This window comes from Corvus hawaiiensis, chromosome 16, assembly GCF_020740725.1.
Source record: "Corvus hawaiiensis isolate bCorHaw1 chromosome 16, bCorHaw1.pri.cur, whole genome shotgun sequence".
Lineage (NCBI taxonomy): Eukaryota > Metazoa > Chordata > Aves > Passeriformes > Corvidae > Corvus > Corvus hawaiiensis.
This window is the reverse complement of record NC_063228.1, coordinates 11,609,412-11,628,652: the sequence shown is the minus strand read 5'-3', so window position 1 is coordinate 11,628,652 and position 19,241 is coordinate 11,609,412. Positions and strand designations below refer to the sequence as shown.

Sequence of the window (19,241 nt, the reverse complement as noted above, 5' to 3'; positions counted from 1 at the left end):
ATTAAGTATGGCAATTGTTAGGTAACTGTATGTTGGTAAACACTATTTGGCATCTCTAAAATGAAAAATAGATTAAGATTATAAAAGATCATAAAACATTCTGAAGACTGTTCCTGTATCTGTTGGAAAGGCTTGCAAGGCACAGTTATTCATATATAGTATCTTCAATAAGAATTTGGGTGGGAAAGGAGGAGGTGCCATGTTTTGGGTCGGCAAATTTTGTATGATTTTTATCTCCATCATATGCATCCCTCTCAGCTTTCCCTCCCTCAGACAGTTTGTCTTTGCTGTCTGTGTTTGAATATTCACTGTTTCTTTGCAGGTGCATTAATTTTACCTGTGATTCAGTTTGCCTAAACCAAAGTAGCACATTTTGTAAGTGGTCAAGGCTCATGATTTCATAATGCAGATTATGCATTACTGCTAACTGGCTCCTTTTTTTAAGGAATCTTGCTGTACAGTGTAAACTCATGGGAAGGTGCACCACTGTATGGATTTGCATTATCTGTGGCCTGATGATTACTCCCCAGTGGCAAGATTACATCCCTCTGTCCCCACAATGTGTTCTTGTTGTCATTTGGGAGGGGACTGTGGTGATCCAAGGCACTTTGGGTTCCTCAGCTCCCATGTCAGGGTGTCATTTTTCAGCTCTGATGTAATCCTCAGCCTGGAAGCAGTGGCTCTGACATACAAATACCACTTACACAAAAGCAAGTGACAATTTTACGTGTAGGCAAGGGCAGCATTTGGTGAGACAAATGCCCAGGAACATCCCAAATCAAAGAATTTGCAGCAGGAATGACAAGGTGCAGTTATATTTCCAGTGCTGGAGGTTTGGGTTGTTTGTTTTGTAAACCAAGTTTAATTTTTTCATACAGACATCACCAGCCTCCCCTGAGCAAGCAAGCAGCAAGATTTCAGCTCTCCTTTTCAGTCTGGTTTAAATGAGCCGAGCCGAGCAGCCAGACCTTGGTGCAAATGTTATATCCCATTGAGTCAGACAGCTCTAAAGGCCAGTCTGGGTTTTAAGGTCTTTCCAGAACTAAGGACTCCTTGTAGCTAATCACTCAATCCTTGTCCTCTCTTCACCCTTCTTAAGAGTATTTTTTATTTGAAAGTTTCTGTTCCTTTCACACAAATCAAGCTTTGGGTTTCCAGTGTTGCTAAAAACATTTCCCAGGGAACTGGGTAATCTGCATTGGCACCAGTAAGGGACATTTACAAGAGGGAAGTTTTGGGGAGGGGATTAAGTGTTTGATCTGGAAATCATACAGGGAGAATGAAGGTAGAATTTTGTGCCATTGTTTTACAGAACTGCTTTTTTTGCTAGCACTGTGCTTTAGTTAGCACAGATAGGAATTTATGCTGACACTGCAGAGCTGAAGTTTGAATCTTCTCCAAACTTCCTTACTGACCAGGAGCCTTAAAGGTTTTTGAGAACTACAAAGGAACATCTGTGCAACAGAATTCATTGAACAGAAGTCTGCTAGAGCCTCTCCAGGGCTGCCTGCACCCTGCTTGGTTTCCTGTTATAGATTATTTTAGAGGGGGTTTTCGCATCCATCCGATTCTGTCAGATCTTCCAGCACAGAGCATCTCTTCTGATCTCATTCATTGTATTTGCTATAGTTATTTTTCAGTACATTTTTATCATTCACAGGTTACAATTCTAATACTATTGGACTGCAGACTCTGTGATGTCTTTTGGCCAAAATACTCCTTTATATTACACACCTTTGGCACTGGTACTAGTCCCATAAAGAGTTACCCTTATCTAAATCTCCCCTAGTCTGCTTTGCAGCAACAGGAACCAGTACAGCTCGAATTTTCTCATCTGTAAACTTGCATCTAGAGTCTGCTTGTTATCCCTTCCAATTTTCAATATTTACTCTTCAAGCAGCTTATTAGAAATATCTTTCATCTTTGTAAAAAATTGTTTGCACTGAAAGATACTGTATGATCAAGTTTCTGTCACGATGCTGATCTAGGAATATGGGTAGTCCATGCAGGTAACAGGAAAGAGCCCAAGTCCTTGCAGCATCAACAAGAACCTTTAGCATGGTGCAGTCCCAGACAGCCTCACCTTTATGTCCAGTGCCTAAGAACAAGGTACAGGGTTCCTTCTCAGGGGATTCCCAGCTGTGGTGGGGGCAGCAGGCTCAGAAAACAGCAGGATGGTTTCTCTGGAACCCAAGAGCACCAAAAACTGATGAAGATCGTGTTAGAGGGAGATTCCTTTCCTGTGCTTGTGCACATGAACTCCTCTGTAGTGCTTGGGTTGCGTGTGTCCCCAGGTCACCCTGTGTGTGCACGTGTGCCTGTGCCAGTGTCCCACTTGGGTGAGGCTGGGATCATGCTGGGGGTGTGGAGAAAATAAATCTCACCACCTCAGCTCTTAAAAGGAAGTTAGTTACTGACGTATTTCACAGGGAAAGAGGAAAGCAAGACCACAGCCTACCAAAACCAAAATATATATGTAAGTGACTAGATCAATATATGAAACCTCTAAAGACTTTTTTTGATTCTTTTCATAAAACTGAAATTAACTGAAAGTGTCTCAGGGTAATACATAAAACAAGATGGCACAGCTGTCAAGCCTAAATTCTGTGCTGATTTATAGGATTATGGTTCATAGTCACGGGAGTGATATCTGGGGTGGATGTGGGAAGAATGAATAGAGGAGACACCCTCACTGCTCTGCAGTAGGACTTTCCCACGTGGTTCCTTGCTGAAAGCTTGCACCATGATCTGTGTTTATGTGAAAGCCTGCTGGGTAGCTGGCTTCACTGGCACTTTACAAGCTAAGCACTGGGACTGGGACAAGTTCAAACACAACTGGAAGTGTAAAACACAGCTTTGGCTATCTGTAGGGTAATGCTAGTGTCTAAACAATTTGAAGAATTATGTGTGGACTTGGATTTGAAAAACAGAAGTGCAGATAGATGCCAAAGCAGAAGAAAAATTGCTAAATTGGGTTTTGTATGGGTACAATGTGAGCAAAAGGCAATACAGGTTATTTTATATCAGAGACACTACGAACTGTTAGCAGATTTCCTCCACTTCATGTCTAACCTTCTGCACTGGTTTTCATCTAGTGAAGGAGGGTGTGCTGCTGGATGCTCCTTGAGCAGGTATCTGCAAAGAATGGGGAAAGAGCTCCCCATGTGTCATTTCAAGCCATGCTACATGTTTAGTTTCTAAAGTTAAGATAGCTTTCCACTGGAAAGGGAAATATTGAACTTCCTCATGAGGGACAAGAGGAGTTACTCAGTGTTTTAGCTCTAGGTATTCATAATCTGAACCTTTCCTTGATGCACACAGAACAAGCATGAGCCTGCTAACCCCTTTTTGACCCTATTGAGTGGAAGGTCAGATTAGATGACCTCTTGTTGTCCCTTCCAGCATGAATTATTCTATAATCCTACCTACCTGCTTTTTTCTCACAGCTTGCAGTGGTTGTCAGCATTCCTGATAAATCACGCTAATGGAATAAATACTGGACATTTTCAAGGATAGTTTATTGAATGCCCAGGAAGGCGCAATTATTCAAACTTGTACCAAATTATGCTGGGCATAAAAACATCCTAGTTAGAAGAAATGTGAAAGCAGAGATATAAAAAGAACAAAAAAAAAAAAACCACCAACCACTTAAAAACTAAAAACCCCCTAACACATAAAAATACAGAATAGAGGATGGGAAGAGAAAGGAAGTAACAATTTGGTGGCCACAAAGATCAGACACAGACTGTGTCTGGATATTCATGTTAGCACTAGTGAACAATGTTTGATGGCACTTGAAAGTGGAAGAGGTTTTGAATGGGTCCAAGGAACTTGCAGAGCCTTTTGAAGCTAGAGGCAGAGATAATGAGTCTCTGCATGTGTTCACTGTTAAGCTGTTTTAGTTGCAAGATAAATTAAATTTAGGAAAAAATAAAACCTTTAAGCCCCCAGAGTTAATGTTGCAGTTGAAATAATTTTTGCATTCAATTTTTCACTCAGATGTTGGGTGTCCACAGAACCTTTGTGGTGCTGGAAGATGAGGCTAAAATGATAGGAAAGGACAACAGCCAGGCTGTGTTTCTGGCTGTGTGGTTACTGGCTGAGCCAGGCTTGGACACTGAAAGTGCTTTGGTTGGGGTTTTTTTTTTAACAGTGCTTTTTAGGAATCAAGGGACTGCCTGCAGGATCACTCTGTTCCCATGCACCAGGCTCTTTTCAGAAGTCCCCAGAGCAGTTCTGATGGCTTTCCCCTGGGCCCTGATCAGGTGGGTTGCCAGGAGTTTGCATGTCCTCACCTGCTGGGATGCAAAAAGGGCTGAGCTGGTGGAGCCAGGGGCTGAGGAGCTTTGTCCTGACGCAGCCCATCCCTCTCTCTGCACCTTAGTAATCCAGACTTAGCCACACCACAGCACTTGGTAGCTCTTTCCCCCAAGAAAGAAGGTGGGAAGGCAGAGTCCAGCTGCTGCAGCATCCCAGCGCAGTGTGAGGAGCAGGGTCCCACGGCTCCCTGCAGTGTCACTCAGGGGTTGCTCTTTGGGCTGTCACCTCGGTCTGCATGTGATTTCTTCCTCAGCAGCACCACAAGCCCACACCATTTGTCACCCAGTCCTAAAAACTGACAGGGATGCATTTTCCAGAGCCAAGCAGCATTTTGCAAGACGTAAATCTTGGCAGTGCTTGAGGAAGGCTGGCTCCATGAGGGCAGGGAGTGACCCTTTGTGCTGCCCTGGGTTTGCAGGGATAAGTCTGTGTTGAGTTGTGCTCAGTCTCCGGCCCGGGATGTGGAATTCTTTGCACGTGTACAAATGATGGAATGGGAATGTTTCTGTTCATCTACAAATCCAAATTTCTCGTTAAAATTGGTCATTAGTGAAATTAGTGAAAGTATCTATTAATATATGCATTATCATTTGTGAATCTGCTGCAGGCCTACCAGCTCAGGAATCAATTTAGATGGCCATTTCTCTGGCTTTGGCTGTATAATACACACGGCTCAGTTAATTCACATTAAGCATTAAACCCCTTGCAGTTTTTGCTCTTTTTAACAAGTGTTAACAATGCATAGAATTTTTTTTTTTTTTCATTTCAAGTTTATGGGCTAATTTTGGCTTATTCCAATTTTATATTTAAAACAGTTTTCTTCTTTAACGTGTTTTCGGGGATAATCTGTTACTGAGAGCACTAATGACCTTGGATATTAAGTTCTAACTTTTATTTCCCTGCAGCTGCTTGTGGTATCAAAATGGAGGAGGTACAGGGCAATGTTGGCAGCTCTGATGCCTTTTCCCTTCAAATGGGCTCACACCTAATGCATTTTCCTTTGGATTGCTTTGTTTTCAGTGGTGTTTCTTCTGAAAATTGCATTCCTGTCTCATCCCATGAATCATAGCTTATGTCTTGTGTGTGGGTTTTAGTATTTGTTTCCATTTCTTGTGACTCCCACATATAAGCGGATTTTGATGCATATTGTGCTAATATTGTGATTGCTGCTGGCTGTGCTGTCTCGGTATCAGGTAACCTTATTGATCTTTTTTTTCACCTCAACCACCAGCAGTTTTGCTGTGCCTGACCTAATTTCTGCTGCTGAAGATGCTCTAAAATATTGATACGAGCAGAGAGGTTATCCTTCTTTAACCATGACAATAAAAATAAGTCTGGCATTATCCTAGGAAGATCCAGATTCCAATAGTTGCCTGTACCTATCTGAGCACTGCAGATGAGCTGAGAAATTACATTCACTGCAGTGCAGGTTCCTGGTCTTGAGGGACCCAGGGTTTTCAGAGGAGATTGTAAGCACTTTATGAATGCTTAAGCACCCACATGCATGGGTGTCTTGAGTACAGTCCAGATAAAGGTAGACAAATTCCTGAAGGCCAAGAACTTTTTTAATTTAAGTAAGAAATTTTCTCAAAATAAATATTTTTTCATGAAGGTGCAGAACTTTGTTAATAAAGTAAAAATCTCTCTTCAGCAGCACCTGGAACACCTTTTTTTAACATGCTGAAAGGTGAACTGGCCTGGGGTTTTTAAGACTATTCTTTTCTTTTTAGAACTGCATCCCCTTTCCTCTCCAACTTACTGCATTTGTTGGCTGTGAGCAGAGCCTGGACTGTGAGGGCTGTATATGGCTCACACCAGCCTCTTTTTGCATTATTTAGCTCTTGAAGAGCATCTGCTGAGCATCCATCAGCATGGGGTGTGTGCCACCACCATATGGGCAGCCAACTGCTGGTGGAGCCAGAGAGGGGCCGTTGTGCTCCCATATATCCCCACAACAATGCCCTGCACATCTGGCGTGCCGTGGTGGTGCAGTAACAGCAGATCACTCATCCCTAACTGTGATGGAGCTCCTTAGTGGCAGTGACTCAAAAGGACATTGGGGAAACCGTGTCAGTGCAGCTCTGCAGCTGGGGGGAAAGCTGTGCATGAGGGTCATCTACTGGGCTTGCCTCACCCTGAGGGTAAAATCAGCCCTTTGGAGCGTTTGAAAGGTCCTTCTAATGCTGCCTTCTGCCTCTGGCTGGGACACAGGAAGGCAGCTACGACAAAACAGCGTTGTCACAGTCAGTGGAAGCTAAGATTAGTGTCACAGTATTTGGTGCTTTAAGACATGCTGGTCTGCAAGCCCTTGATGTCACTGTGAATGTATTTTCCACGATGTATCACATTCATGACTGTGAATACATTGCAGAAAAAAAAAAAAGGCTTGTATGGTGTTTTGCTGCTCTAAGGCCCAAAGGTCTAATGAGGTGTTGAGTGACCACATGTTTGTTGGTGGATGTTAGAAATGTTTTGCCTTCTGTTTGATGACCATAGTTCCTGCTCTCCAACTATGAGCAGAAGGCAGGAAGGATCGTTTGGTTTCTTTATGTCGTGTGTCTCTTTCCACAGCCCCGAAGTTGCTTTCAGTTCAAATTCACTCTTCTGTGTTTTTGGGGCATTCAGGCTTAAATCTGAATCCTTCATGCTCTGGCAGGATGAGATTACAGAAATGTTTCATATTTTCTTGGAGTGTGTTTCTGGCTTACAGAAATTTGCTGACAATTTTTTTTTTCCTTATCCCTAAGTAGCTTCACAGTGATCAGAGCACCATTTGTCCCTCAGAAGTTCCTGAGGGCCCTTGTTGTAACCCTATCTTTCATTCTTTATCACTAGGTAGCTGCCAAGGCACATGAATTAACTCTCTCACATGTAGATTTGCCAGGAATCTTATGGTAACATACCAAAATTCATTTTTTTACACTCTGTCGTTGGTGATTTATGTAAGGACTTCTGCCAAGAGAATGCACCACTGCAGACTGCTAGAAAATGCTATTCACATGTAAAGAAGTATTTTCTCCTGGGACTCAGCCATGTAGGTAACTTCATTCATTTCCCTGAAGGAATTCCAATTTAACTAAGATTTATTACATGAACTGAATTAGCAGAAAAAATTTATTGTTTATTTCATGCAAGCTACCAGGTGCCAAAAGGGGAAAACCAGCTTTGGAAGTATTTGTCATATGTGCAGCAGCCATTCAGATTTTTAAAAAACTGGAGAGAGACTCAAACCAGCCTCATTCCACAAGAGAATTCCCCATTTTCTCAAGATCTAGCTGCTTTACTCAGGCAGCTCCATAAGACTTCAGACCCAGCTTCTAAAATATATCTGGGGCTGGACTCCTTTTAATGTCAGCTGGATCCAGATGGTAAAATGCCTGCTGAGGAGCTGGATATCAGCTCTCCTGAAGGTCTGTTCTCAGCTGCAGTGCAGAGCACTTCTGATGCAGGGTTCACAGATCAGGTTGTACTGAATTGTTCACTGCAGACCAGTTTAGGGTTGATTTTGCTCTGAAAGGGAAAGAAATAGTGATGCAGGAAACTGTGTCTTCTTTAGGATAGACAGAGTAAGTGAAATGCAGTAGGAAAAAGTCTCAATTGTGCATGGTTCCTTGCTCTCTGAACTGTAAGTGCAAACTTCAGCAGTGGGATATTTAACTACCACACCCTGAAAGATTGTCTAGAGTGAGCAGAGCCTTCTTGTCTAGTGGGACTGAAATGCAGGCAGGAGTATGATTTCCCGTTGCAGCAGAGAGGACATTCAAACTTGACTAATCCTGACATTCTTCAGTGCTCTGCACGGTCCTGTTCTGCCAAAGACACCTTTAAATGCCCTAAAGTGCACTAGCTGCCTCTCTTGGCACAAAGGCCAAGTCAGAGTAGGAGGGTCCTCTAAGCACAACAAAGGATGTGTGTGAATCTGGACATAGCTGGCAAAAATGGACGCTTTCTTTACGACTTGTTTCTTTATGGATACTTCTGGTTTGTGCTTGCAGGGAAACGCCTCCCACCAGATGCTTTAGATGTGGAGGAACATGGATACATTCATCCCTGTGCTTTGCCTCTTGGTGTGACCTTGAAGTGAGCCGGGGAGAGGAGAAGCAGAAGACATGCAGGGCGGTTTGGTTTCTCTCTGTAGCCATGAATTACTCGTGAACTAAAAGGCCATTGTGGGAACCCCATGCCCCATATTTTCATAACCCCATAACCTCATATACACCCGCTGATAAAGGATTTCTGTCCTGTTATTGACTCATATTTGTCATTAGTTTGGTGGACACAGTGAGCAGGTCTGAATTTGTCTATAATTAAATCCTGTAAAAGAAAAACCTGGGCTGCTAAACCTTCTTACTCAAAGACTTAAGGCTGCTCATCCAGTCTGAATAAATTAGAATTTTAAAAAAACTGCAGTGAGGTTTTCCCAACAGTAAAACCGGTAACCATTGCTTTGGTGCCTGAAGGGCAGCAGCCCTGCCCATATAAATGGTAGATACAAATGGGACATACCAGAGGAAGAAAATGTAGAATTCTTTGATACCTTCTAACCTACAAATAGGTTAATTTTTAAAAGTTGTTGGCTAACTTGCATCACAGAAGGAATAAAATGATTTACAGGTATTTTGTCACAGCCATATGTCAGAGAAGGTCTTTCTGAACAACCTCTTCTTCTCAGGCTGCCCCAGATGTGGGACACGTTTCTGATGACACCACTACTCTCATCTCATCTGAATGTAGTGCTGGCATCCTCACCCCTCCAGTGCCGCCCGGGGACTCCCGCTGAATTACTTATCTGCTGGCATTTTGACCAGGAAGTTTGCATTTCCTCTCGAGCCTCCAATTCCTGCAGTTATTGCCAAAATCCTGTCAGAGAGTCTGGACAAGGTCATGACTGCAATTCCTCTGTGGCTGGCGAAACCACACTTCTCAGCTCATTGCTAGACTCCTTAGTTGTCTTTAGGAAGGTTATCATCTCAGGGAATCACTGCTATCAAAAAGATTATTCTTAAAAGCTGCTGAGTTACTTATTCAGTCTGTCAAGCCTCATTACATTAGAAGACTCCATGACAGAATATCTAAGAAATTTATCTTTTTGTTCATGGAAGGAAATGATGGTCCCACTAAGGAAACTGCAAATTTAATTATACAGTAGATTTCCTCACAGACAAAATTTCCAAGGACCTCAGTACGTCAGCACTTACTTTCAAATCTTAATCCTCAGCACTGACTGTGGTTTTCGCTTGCTAAAACGTTTCAAGTGACACTTCATCCAAAGCAGTCCTCTAGGGCCCAGGTCTGCACCCCTAATTCACTCTGAGCTGTATTTTCTTCCCAAGGAGGCCAGGGGATTCCTCATTTAACGTAGAGTTGGTAGGAGTGCGCCCTTAATTGCTGTTTTAAATTCTTTATTAAGCATTATCTGTTGCTGTTGAGCCGAGAGACCCGTGTGCTATTCCTGGCGCTGCTCTGCCTCGCTGTGTGCCTGCAGATAAGTCGCTCAGCTGCTCAGAGCCTCACCTCCCTCAGCCCGAAATAGCGGCACTTTCCCTTTGCAAGCACTTTCCATCTGTGGTGTGCGCTGGAGTCAAGGGAAAGACTTCCCAAGGTCGCTGTCACTGCTCCTGTTCTGCCACGGAGAAACTGAGGCAGGCGAGGGCACAGACCTGCCCCGGCGCTGGAGATTCAGCCCCAGGCTCAGCTCCCACACTTCTCCAGCACCCACAAGGCCAACTGCCTCCCCAAATTATTCCTCACGTGCTAAATCATCAGACTCGGGTTCGGATTCACTGCTAAATTTCACATCTTCCTCCCTGTGTCCTTTCTTTGGGTATGACTCTGACTTCTGCAATACCTGAGCAGACACTTTTTGAACAGCTGAAAGAATTTCCTGACAGGTTTGAAAGAGAGCCCCTTTGGACAGCAATTGCAAAGCTTAAGCTAATGGCCTCCCAGTTGTATTTGCCAGTTCCTTTGTCTCTAGAGAGGTCTAGATTTTTCTCTTGGCACACAATCATTATTAATAGATCTTTTTCAATTTAGAAGAGAAAGATTTATCCGCTGTATTTGTAATTCTGGCCTTTCAGAGAAAGCCAGTATAAACAGCACTGTGTCCTGGCCCAAATCCATTCTGCGTTATTAGGGTGGCATTGATTTGAGATCTCACTCCATTAAAATTTGAAGTCTAAAGCAGTTCTTGCTACAAATGGGGTCTCTCAAGGTTTATACATTAGCTTAGCCCTCAACATTGCCAGATGGTCAAAAACTGGAATGTTTCACAAATGTTACCAGTGCCCTTCACAAAGTGACACTTTCAAATTAGTCCCCACTTGCATCCATTTACTGTAAGGTGCTACTTCCCATATGTAAATAAACAGCGATTCATTACTCCACCAAGAGGAAAACAGATTTTACTGAAAGAGGTTGCTGGGATTTTCTTTTTTAGGTGGATGAATAAGCATTTTCCTGCCTGCCATTGGGGTTTTTTTCAAGTCACTTGCACGCTGATTATCCTGTCCCTTCCCAGTGTATCAGAAGAGAAAGGTAGTCAGGAAACCCCTGGGTCCTTCTCCAGTGGGTACAGAGGGGGGTGTTCTCCAGGCGGGGGGGACCCCAGCTCCCTGGAGATCTTGGTCTAACCAGGTTCAGTGCTCCCAAGTAATGTCATTTACTTTTCTTTGCTATGAAGTTCACATCTGAAATCTACTTAAGATTATTTTGAACAGAGTAGATTCTGTTCTATTTCACAGATTATCATAATGCATTTTTTTAATTTTTTAGGTCTTAATATTTATTTTTATGTATTTATATTATTTCTATAAATTTTTGTTTATTTTTTTTTATTGGTTTTAATTTTTTTTCCCCCGGTCCCACTGTTACCATGATCGTGCCCAGAACTCTTCTCCAGCACAAGTGAGTCTTCTATGCTGACAAAGCAATGCTGGTATCAGTCATTTATAGCCATATCACTTATTCCTGTCAGATTCTCTCATTTCCACTCAAGCCACAGATCCAAAATGTTGAGGAAAGCTACAAAACTAGGAGTATGTTTGCTACCTCTTCCCCACACACAGCTCCTACCTGGTAAACTCTATGTTGATGAGATTTGGCCTTAATGCAGGCAGACACATTGTCAAGTTACCCAAAATTTCAGCCCTCCAAAATGTAGAGGAGCTGTAATTCTGGGTAGGTTTTTGTATACCTGTGTTGGTTTCTTTCTTTTAAAAACTGTTATATGCTGTGTGGTACGTGATGAAGCAAGAAATTCCTGAGCTTTCACTGTGTCTAGCTCATTGATTTTTAAGAGTCTGGGAGTTTGGAGCCTCTGGAAGCAGCTCGACACGTAATGTGAAACCTGCAAATCCTGCCAATTGCCACGGAAAGGTGAGAGAGGTGAAAAAAATCATTTTGCACTGTAGACTTTGGCTCATTTTTTGACACTGAGAAAACAACTTTTGCCAGCAAAAGCAAAACCTATAGAGCATGGGGTGGGGAACAGAAACCCAAATGGAGTTGCACTTGCTGCAGTCCCAGGACCAACCGTGTGTGCCTTGTGTACCCTGAGCACTGCAGCGAGGACGGCCAAAAGTTCTCATGCAGACCCCAACTGCTTTTCAAACCTCAGCACGACTTTATTTGCAGAAGATGTCTTTGAGACAAGAAGGTGACAAGGGCTGTCAAAGCCTGACCCACCACAAGGACAAGTGCACCACGTTTCTGCCACCGGAGCTCGGTGTGGCTTCGTTCAGTTCAGCGTTAACCTAATATTGCCTTTAAGAACCATGAGATGGGCTGCTTCCCTCTTTGAAATTGCTCAGGTTGTGATTCTATAATCTTCCTGCTGACAGTGACTGTATCATTCCTTAACCCCTGCTTTCAGCATTATCCCAGAGTCCACCTTTGACTCCTACTGATTACAAACTGGCACCTTGCTGCAGCCCCTGAAGGACAGAGGTGGGACAGGGTGTGTAGGCAGTGATGAGATCTTTCTTTAGACCAAGTGGTAGAGCTGAAAAACATTAGGCAAACTTTTTAGTGCACAGGTAAACAAATGCATATGTTGCACTACTGAACCTGCCTCCTTATGGAACTCAAAGCACTCCACAGAGACGAATAAAATGACTCAGCCATTTCTGTGTGATTTGCTCACCCCACCAAAATGCATGGAAATGTTTGTCTCCTGCTTCACCAGGACCAAATTTCCACTGCTGTGCAGTAAAGCTTTATTTCTTATCTCACTGCAATGCCAGGGAGAGAGGAACAAGATAGAGTCTCTTACGTGCAGGGTGACTCCTCTGACAGTACTTTAGGAGGGGAAAGGAGCACCAGTTCCAAGGTGCACCTTATTGCATCTAAGATGAAAAATGGAAGACTCTTGTCTTCTTAGGGGAGAGGGAACTAAAATTCAAGACCCAACACAAAAAAATATGGGAGAAAAGTATGCTTCTTTCACAGAAATTATGAAATGGTTCCTGTTGGTACAGGAAACGGTGTCATTCAGGTGCTGAGTTCCCTGTATATGTCTCCCATCTTATTTGGCATAATCTTCCATGTATCTGCTTTTAACAGTTCAAGATCTTTGGGGCAGGGTGTGTGACATGTCACACCCATACTTGTGAGTCCATTTCAGTGGCTTCTTAGCCTGATGCCAAATGACTGCGTAGCATTTAAGCACTACTGAAAAATAAACAGTTGTAGGCAATATTATTTCTACGAGCAGACTAATGCTGAGTATCCTTTAAGGCTGTCATCTTTATCTAGAACTCCTGGATCCATGTGTACCATGCAGGCTAAAAGCTTTTTGTTCAAGAGCTTTGAGAAAACCCCACTAGAAAATACTGCAGTTGCACATATGGCAGACGTAACCATTCATGTCCTAACTCAAAATCCACTGAACGGATCGTTCTTGAGACATCTTTTGTTTTTCCTTCCTCAAGAAGGGCAATAAATCAAGCTAAGCTAAAAATTTTATAGCTACAGCTGGTTTTGACTTATGCAAATGCAACATTTCAATCACAACATATGGGAAAAGCATATTTTTTCCCTTCCCTCACACAACTCAAAAGCTGCTATCCTGATTTTTCTGAACCTCTTCAGGAATTACTATCTTTGGGTAGAAACTACAGACAGGAGGCACAACCCAGCTCAAATTTTTGTTCAGTTGAAAGACCACTGAGCAAATGAAGAGGATGGAATTGGAGACTTTAACTACTATTTGTTTGCTGACAAGAACTGTAACCAGGAAATATTTGTAAGATACCTCAATTTCAGATTTCAAAATTATGATAATTTGTTACCCGGGCTTCTCCCTAACAGAGCATGCCTGAAAGAGTTGCAGTAGATCAGTCTGAGTTTGATTATTTCTCTATCTCCTGTGTTGCTCATTGTGTTTAAAGCTGCTTTGTGATGGGATTTCTTTGTTGCAGACACAATTCAGAGCCACACGAACAGAATTGCTTCCTGATGGAAGTGAGTTGTCATTGTCTCTTCTTTTCCTTTTGAAGCATCAGCACATCAGAGGATCTGGGAGCAGTGGGGACTGAGTGTATCCTGCCTGCTGCCCGAGGCTGGGCAGCTGCAGATCCAGTTTAGGGATCACTGGGGCTGCAAAAAGGTGTAGGACCAGCACACATCCAAAGCTGACTTAACTCCACAGCTTCTCCTCTCTCTTATGATTTAATTATTCCAGAGTTGTTCTGGAGGAACAAACCCTGCAGCACATGCAGTTACAGGCAGACTAATCCTGAATAAACTTGTGCTAAAGCCTAATTTCTGGGAACCCCCTCCACAAACTCATCCAGCCCTGGTTGTCTCCTCCAGACTGCACAAGGAGAACGAGGGACAGCTGGAGCTGGTTGGGAGGGGATGGTGGCAGGAGGGGAAAATCCACAGAATAAGCCTGTTTCTCTAATTATAATGACATGATTTATCATTCCTTTGCAATCCAACATAAATCCCTATATGCTCTGCCAGAGAAAGTGGCTTTTCCTGAGAAAACCTCCTGATGACAATCCAAGGGCTGGTGTTTATGCTGGGAGTTCAGCAAAGTCAGCTCTGGGGGAGAGAGCTGGGAGAGGAGGGCAGGAGGTCATTAAACACCAGACACCTTCAGAGATTAAAAAGAATATGCCCAACACAGGAAACCCAATCCCCAAACTCTGCTCCTTCAGCTGCCTGTCTCAGGACATTAGCCAGTGATCTGGGTTTCACCAGCCACAGCTTCTGGCCAGTTCTGGATGAGTGACGCTGAAACAGGGAAGAAAGGTTGATGTCTTTGGTTCTCTCTATCCAACTCGGTTTTGGCTGGCAAGAAATTATATTCATTTTCCCCAAGTCAAATCTGTCTTGCCCATGACAGAAGTTGGTAAGAGATCTCCTTTTTCTATCTCAACCCACAACTTTTCCATCTTGGTTTCTCTCCTGTCTCGTCGAGGAGGCGATGAGAGCAGTTGGGTAGGCAGGGGCAGCCTGCAGTGGTCAGCCCAGCACTCTGCCCTGTTCTCCCAGTGTCTCTTGGGAGAGCCCAGCTGGACTCCAGGCCCAGCTGAAGGGCTAATCATTGGGAATGCAAAGCACATACTCACCAGGCTGTTGGTACAAGTTAGAGGAGAAACTGCATCTTTCTTCTGCACTTCTCATTAGATGTAACACACAACCGCAGTGTGGGACCTGAGGCTGCCATTTGTGTGTGGGTCCAAATGGAATGTAAACACAGGCATAAAGGGTACAGGTACAGCTGCATGCTGTGGTCTGAAGGCAATTGGTGGCTCAGGAAATGCTGAAACACTGACAGTGGAAGTCAGGAGCACTGTCTAGAAGGGGGACAGCACATGAGGGAGACTGCCCAGGACCATCCTGCCCTTGCAGGATGCCTTCAGTATTACATGTCAGCCCACACCAGCAGCAGGATGCTGAGCTAGACAGACCTTTGATTCTGCAGTTTTATAGCTGATCTTGCAGTCTGGTATTGAGCAGGAAGGTTTTTGTATGGCTTTTTGTACATCCCTCCACTTGAAACAACAGGGTTCAGATCCTCTAAGATGACTTTTGGGAATCTTCTATTTCTCATCCATAATACTGCAAGAGTCCCATTTGGGACCTGGAATTACAAAATAATATCTTCATAAAAATATCAGTATTGATTTCTTATTGTCAGAACTACAGAGCACACGAGACTTCCAGAGTCATATGGGCATATGCACGCCAGCTTTGCCTAGGTCCTGCCAGCTCCCATCCTGTGATGATGGAGCACACTGCTCTGTGTCTGTGGGCCACTGCACACCCATGTACAAAGTGCTGTCACCATGGGAGTGCCCATTCCTCCACCACACACCTGCTCCAGCACAGGCCCCCGTGCTGCTGTCAGCATGAACCCTCTCTGGCTGCTTATTCCCAGCTCCAGGGCCTGAGTGTTAGTTCCTTTCCTCTCTTTTCTTCTCAGCTTTGGAAATTATTGTGGTTGGGGCCACATAGTTGGGTCTTCCTGGCTACTGTTGAACTGTTATTTAGCTAAGCCAGTGTTAAATTGTCCCTTAGAGGTGAATCTCATACCCCACCTGTGTTTTGACATTTGTCACAGACCTGAGGAATTAGCAACTTGCAAAGGAGCTGGTCTGAAAGACCAGCTGATGCTCATATGGAGCAAACAGTCTGTGTTTTTGGGGGGTGGCAGCTTGCACATCCTCTTCCTCCACCACACACGCTGCTGGTGCTGAAGTGCTGCTGCCAGAGCCCATCCCCAGCCACTCCACCTCTGGTTGCAGCTCACTGCTCCACAGGGTAAAAAAAACTCCCCACATTTTTACCTCCCTGTTTTTCCCTCTTTCTTTGCTCACTATTAAGAAATGGCAGAATTTTTCCCACAGAAATAATATCTAGCTACTCACATAAGAGAACAGCTGTATTTACTTGACTTACAAGTATCTTTACTGACAGATTTCTTGTTTGCATCATAAAATGCTTATTTGAGCTTTTAAAAGTGCACTGGCTGCTTCTTTGAAGCTTGCAGCAATAGACCATTTTCATTTGAAAGACATATTATTACCCCAAAACTAAACATATTATTTTATACATCCCAGCCACCCTGATTCTTTGTGCCTAAGGGCCTCTGAGCAAAAGGTGTCATTTGGAGCATGCAGCAGAGAAAAGTTGGTTATGTAGATATCACATTTCTCTGCTCCTTCTGTTCCAGAAGAGCTGTACCCACAGCTCTTGCTGGGAAGCTGCTGGGTTTTTCCTCTCTGATGGCCAAGTTGTATCTGTGTATGTGGTAGTGTTATTTTTGGCAGGCACATACTTCACATTCCTAGCATGAAGAGCGGGAGCCAGCAGCCAATCTCATCCGGTAGCCCTTCATGGTTTGGGTTTGCCATGAGCCAGGTCCTCGGGGGTCAGGGTGATGCATCAGGAAGCTGAGGGAGAAAGCAGGGCCGAGGGACACGGGGGATGAGGCTGGGCAGGCTGGGGCAAAGGCAAGGCTGGACCGGAGGCAGAGGTTTGGCCAGAGTGCTGGGGAGGTGTATGGTCAGTATTGCACTGGCCTGGACCCTGCTGCCCCCAGAGCCACAGCCCTGCCTGCCCAGCCCCACCCCGGCATGGGGGATGCCACAGGCACCCCAAAACCCAGCAGATTTCCAGCACAAGTGTGCTGATCCCAGACTGTGGATCCTTACGGCCACAGAAGGGAGGGAGTGGGTTCAACACCCTCCGGCTCCAGGCCAGAGCGAGAGCAGGGATGCTGCCAGTGAACTGCTCCTGCCTAATGAACTGCTCCTTTTCTCTGCAGCAGCAGATAAGAGCAATTAAACACTAGATAGCAGATTAATGATTACTGCAACATCATGCTAGCTCATGGTGACAAATCTGTATAAATATTCACCACAGTGGTAGGCGAGGTGTTCAGGCAGTGATATGCCCTCTGTGTGGCAAATCACTCAGAGACGATGCAAAGAGAGAACGTCTGGTGCTTGTCACATTCATTAATTATCACTGCAGATGAAACTGGAGGAAAGACCAGCTTAAGTGCATTACGTTGCATTTGCCAAAGGTTGTTTTGGGCCCAGCTGCCACCCGGCAAACAAGGCAGGCTCTGGATGTGGAATTTCCACCTTGGGAGGATGCTTGTTTTTGTGGAATAGCAGCTTTCCTTAGAGCTGGCTTGAGTCTTTGTCTTTTTATTGGAAATTATGAGGAGAGTTATGTGATGACACATTATACCCATGGCCTCTGGCTTCCACCTTCTCTTCTGTTCAGCTCTTGCTTGCTGTTCCTGCAAATAACAAGCTGGACTAAGTGGATTTGGGGTCTGATGCCATCTAAGAATTCCTGTTAATAAAGAATGGAATGAAAGAAATGAACTTCCTGTCACTTAAATTGAAGTGCTGGCTAAATTATCTTTCCAGATTTTGAAGGACTCTCATATAGAGTCCTAGTAGTGTTTGAGATACACTAAGGGTGAGGCATCACTTGTGCAGTATTTTGGAGAAACAGACTTGATTGTGGCCTGTTTCTTATTGCACACAAAACACCTCCAGACAACTGGCAAGGCAGAGGAAGTAAAATGATAGCTGGACTGGAGAAGATCTGGATTCCTGAGCTGAAATCTCTGTTTAATCAACAGATTTTACAGAGTAGCTCTATTCTGAGTATTCTGGATTTTGTTCCCTAAAGAGTGCTTTGCTAGAGTCTACAAGAACCACATCTGAAAAGTGGGTAAGAAAATAATAGATTTCTCTAATATGGTTAAAATCTTCAAAAATAATTCAATACTTTAGCTGAGTCCATGCCTGAAAAGTCTCTGTAATGGTGCCCTGGTGTGCAAGAGATGGGTGTTCAGCACACTCTGCCACACTGGCTGCTGGAACATCTCATAGAATGGACAGAGCAGCCAAAAGTGTGAAGGGTTATCTGTAAATCTTGCCTTTTTTTGAGCAGAAACCTCAGCAATGGCTCCCCAACAATCACAGATGGCAGCTGGGTTTGAACCAACGTCACAGTCCCCTCACAGAACATTTTATGTACCTGTCCTCACATATATTCCATGTAACCAAGAATTTAATTAGGTTTATCTCTTAACGTGTCAGCTATATCCCACATCAAAGGCATTTAAGTCTTTGCAATATCTCCAATCGTGTTTGGATCTGCCCTGTGATGGGCACAGCCCTGAAAACAGGCAGTCCCTGAACAGTAGCTGGTAATAGTATTTGAAAAGATGATTGTGTCTCAGAATGAATCATTAGATCCTATAAAATGCATCTGTCACTGTAGTGTTTAAGCTCTGCTTTCCCCACCCTCTCCCCACCCCCCCCATTTGCACTAATTAGTGCAGGATGAGCTGCTGCCTAAAAATTAAGAATTCTAGAATATTTAATTGATCCTAGTCCCTGTGAACACCACGCCTGAGGAGTCAGTAGCCAAGAGCCGCGTGAGTACGGCTCACAGTGGGACTGCACTTATGGTGCCCCCCAAGCCAGGGAGCCCAGAGTGGGGTGGCAGCCCTGCAGGGCCGGGTGCTGGCCTGTGGGCCAGCTCCATGCAGCCCTGTCTCGCCCTCCTGGCTGCCCACCCTGCCCCACTCTCGCTGTCCTCAGGCAGCAGGTGAGAGTGGCTCAGCCAAAGCCCCCCGCCAGAGGAGTTACCTGAGCAGAAATGGCCTCCTGGAGGGAGGAAGTGTTTCAGCATGTGGTAACGTTTTAAACCCTGCTTTTTAGGATGCAGAATTTGCCAAGGATTATGAAGTTTTACTCTTAAAAGTGACACCATGTGGAATCATGTCTATTGCACCCCAGTGGCTCTCCCCTAAATGTGCTCAGCCGGCACATAAAGATGTGAGCTGTTTTTCACTCATCAGCTCTGAAAATTTACCTTGGATTCTTGCTTTATCATCCATAATTTGCTTTAAAGGCTCTGCTGGGCAGGTCGTTACAGGA

At 44.2% G+C, this 19,241-nt stretch overlaps 1 long non-coding RNA gene across 5 annotated transcripts in view; it reads left to right on the top strand.

Annotated features, from left to right (window-relative positions):
* The window catches only part of LOC125334511, a 334,287-nt gene that overhangs the window by 273,434 nt on the left and 41,612 nt on the right, over positions 1-19,241 (top strand). The window lies entirely within an intron of this gene.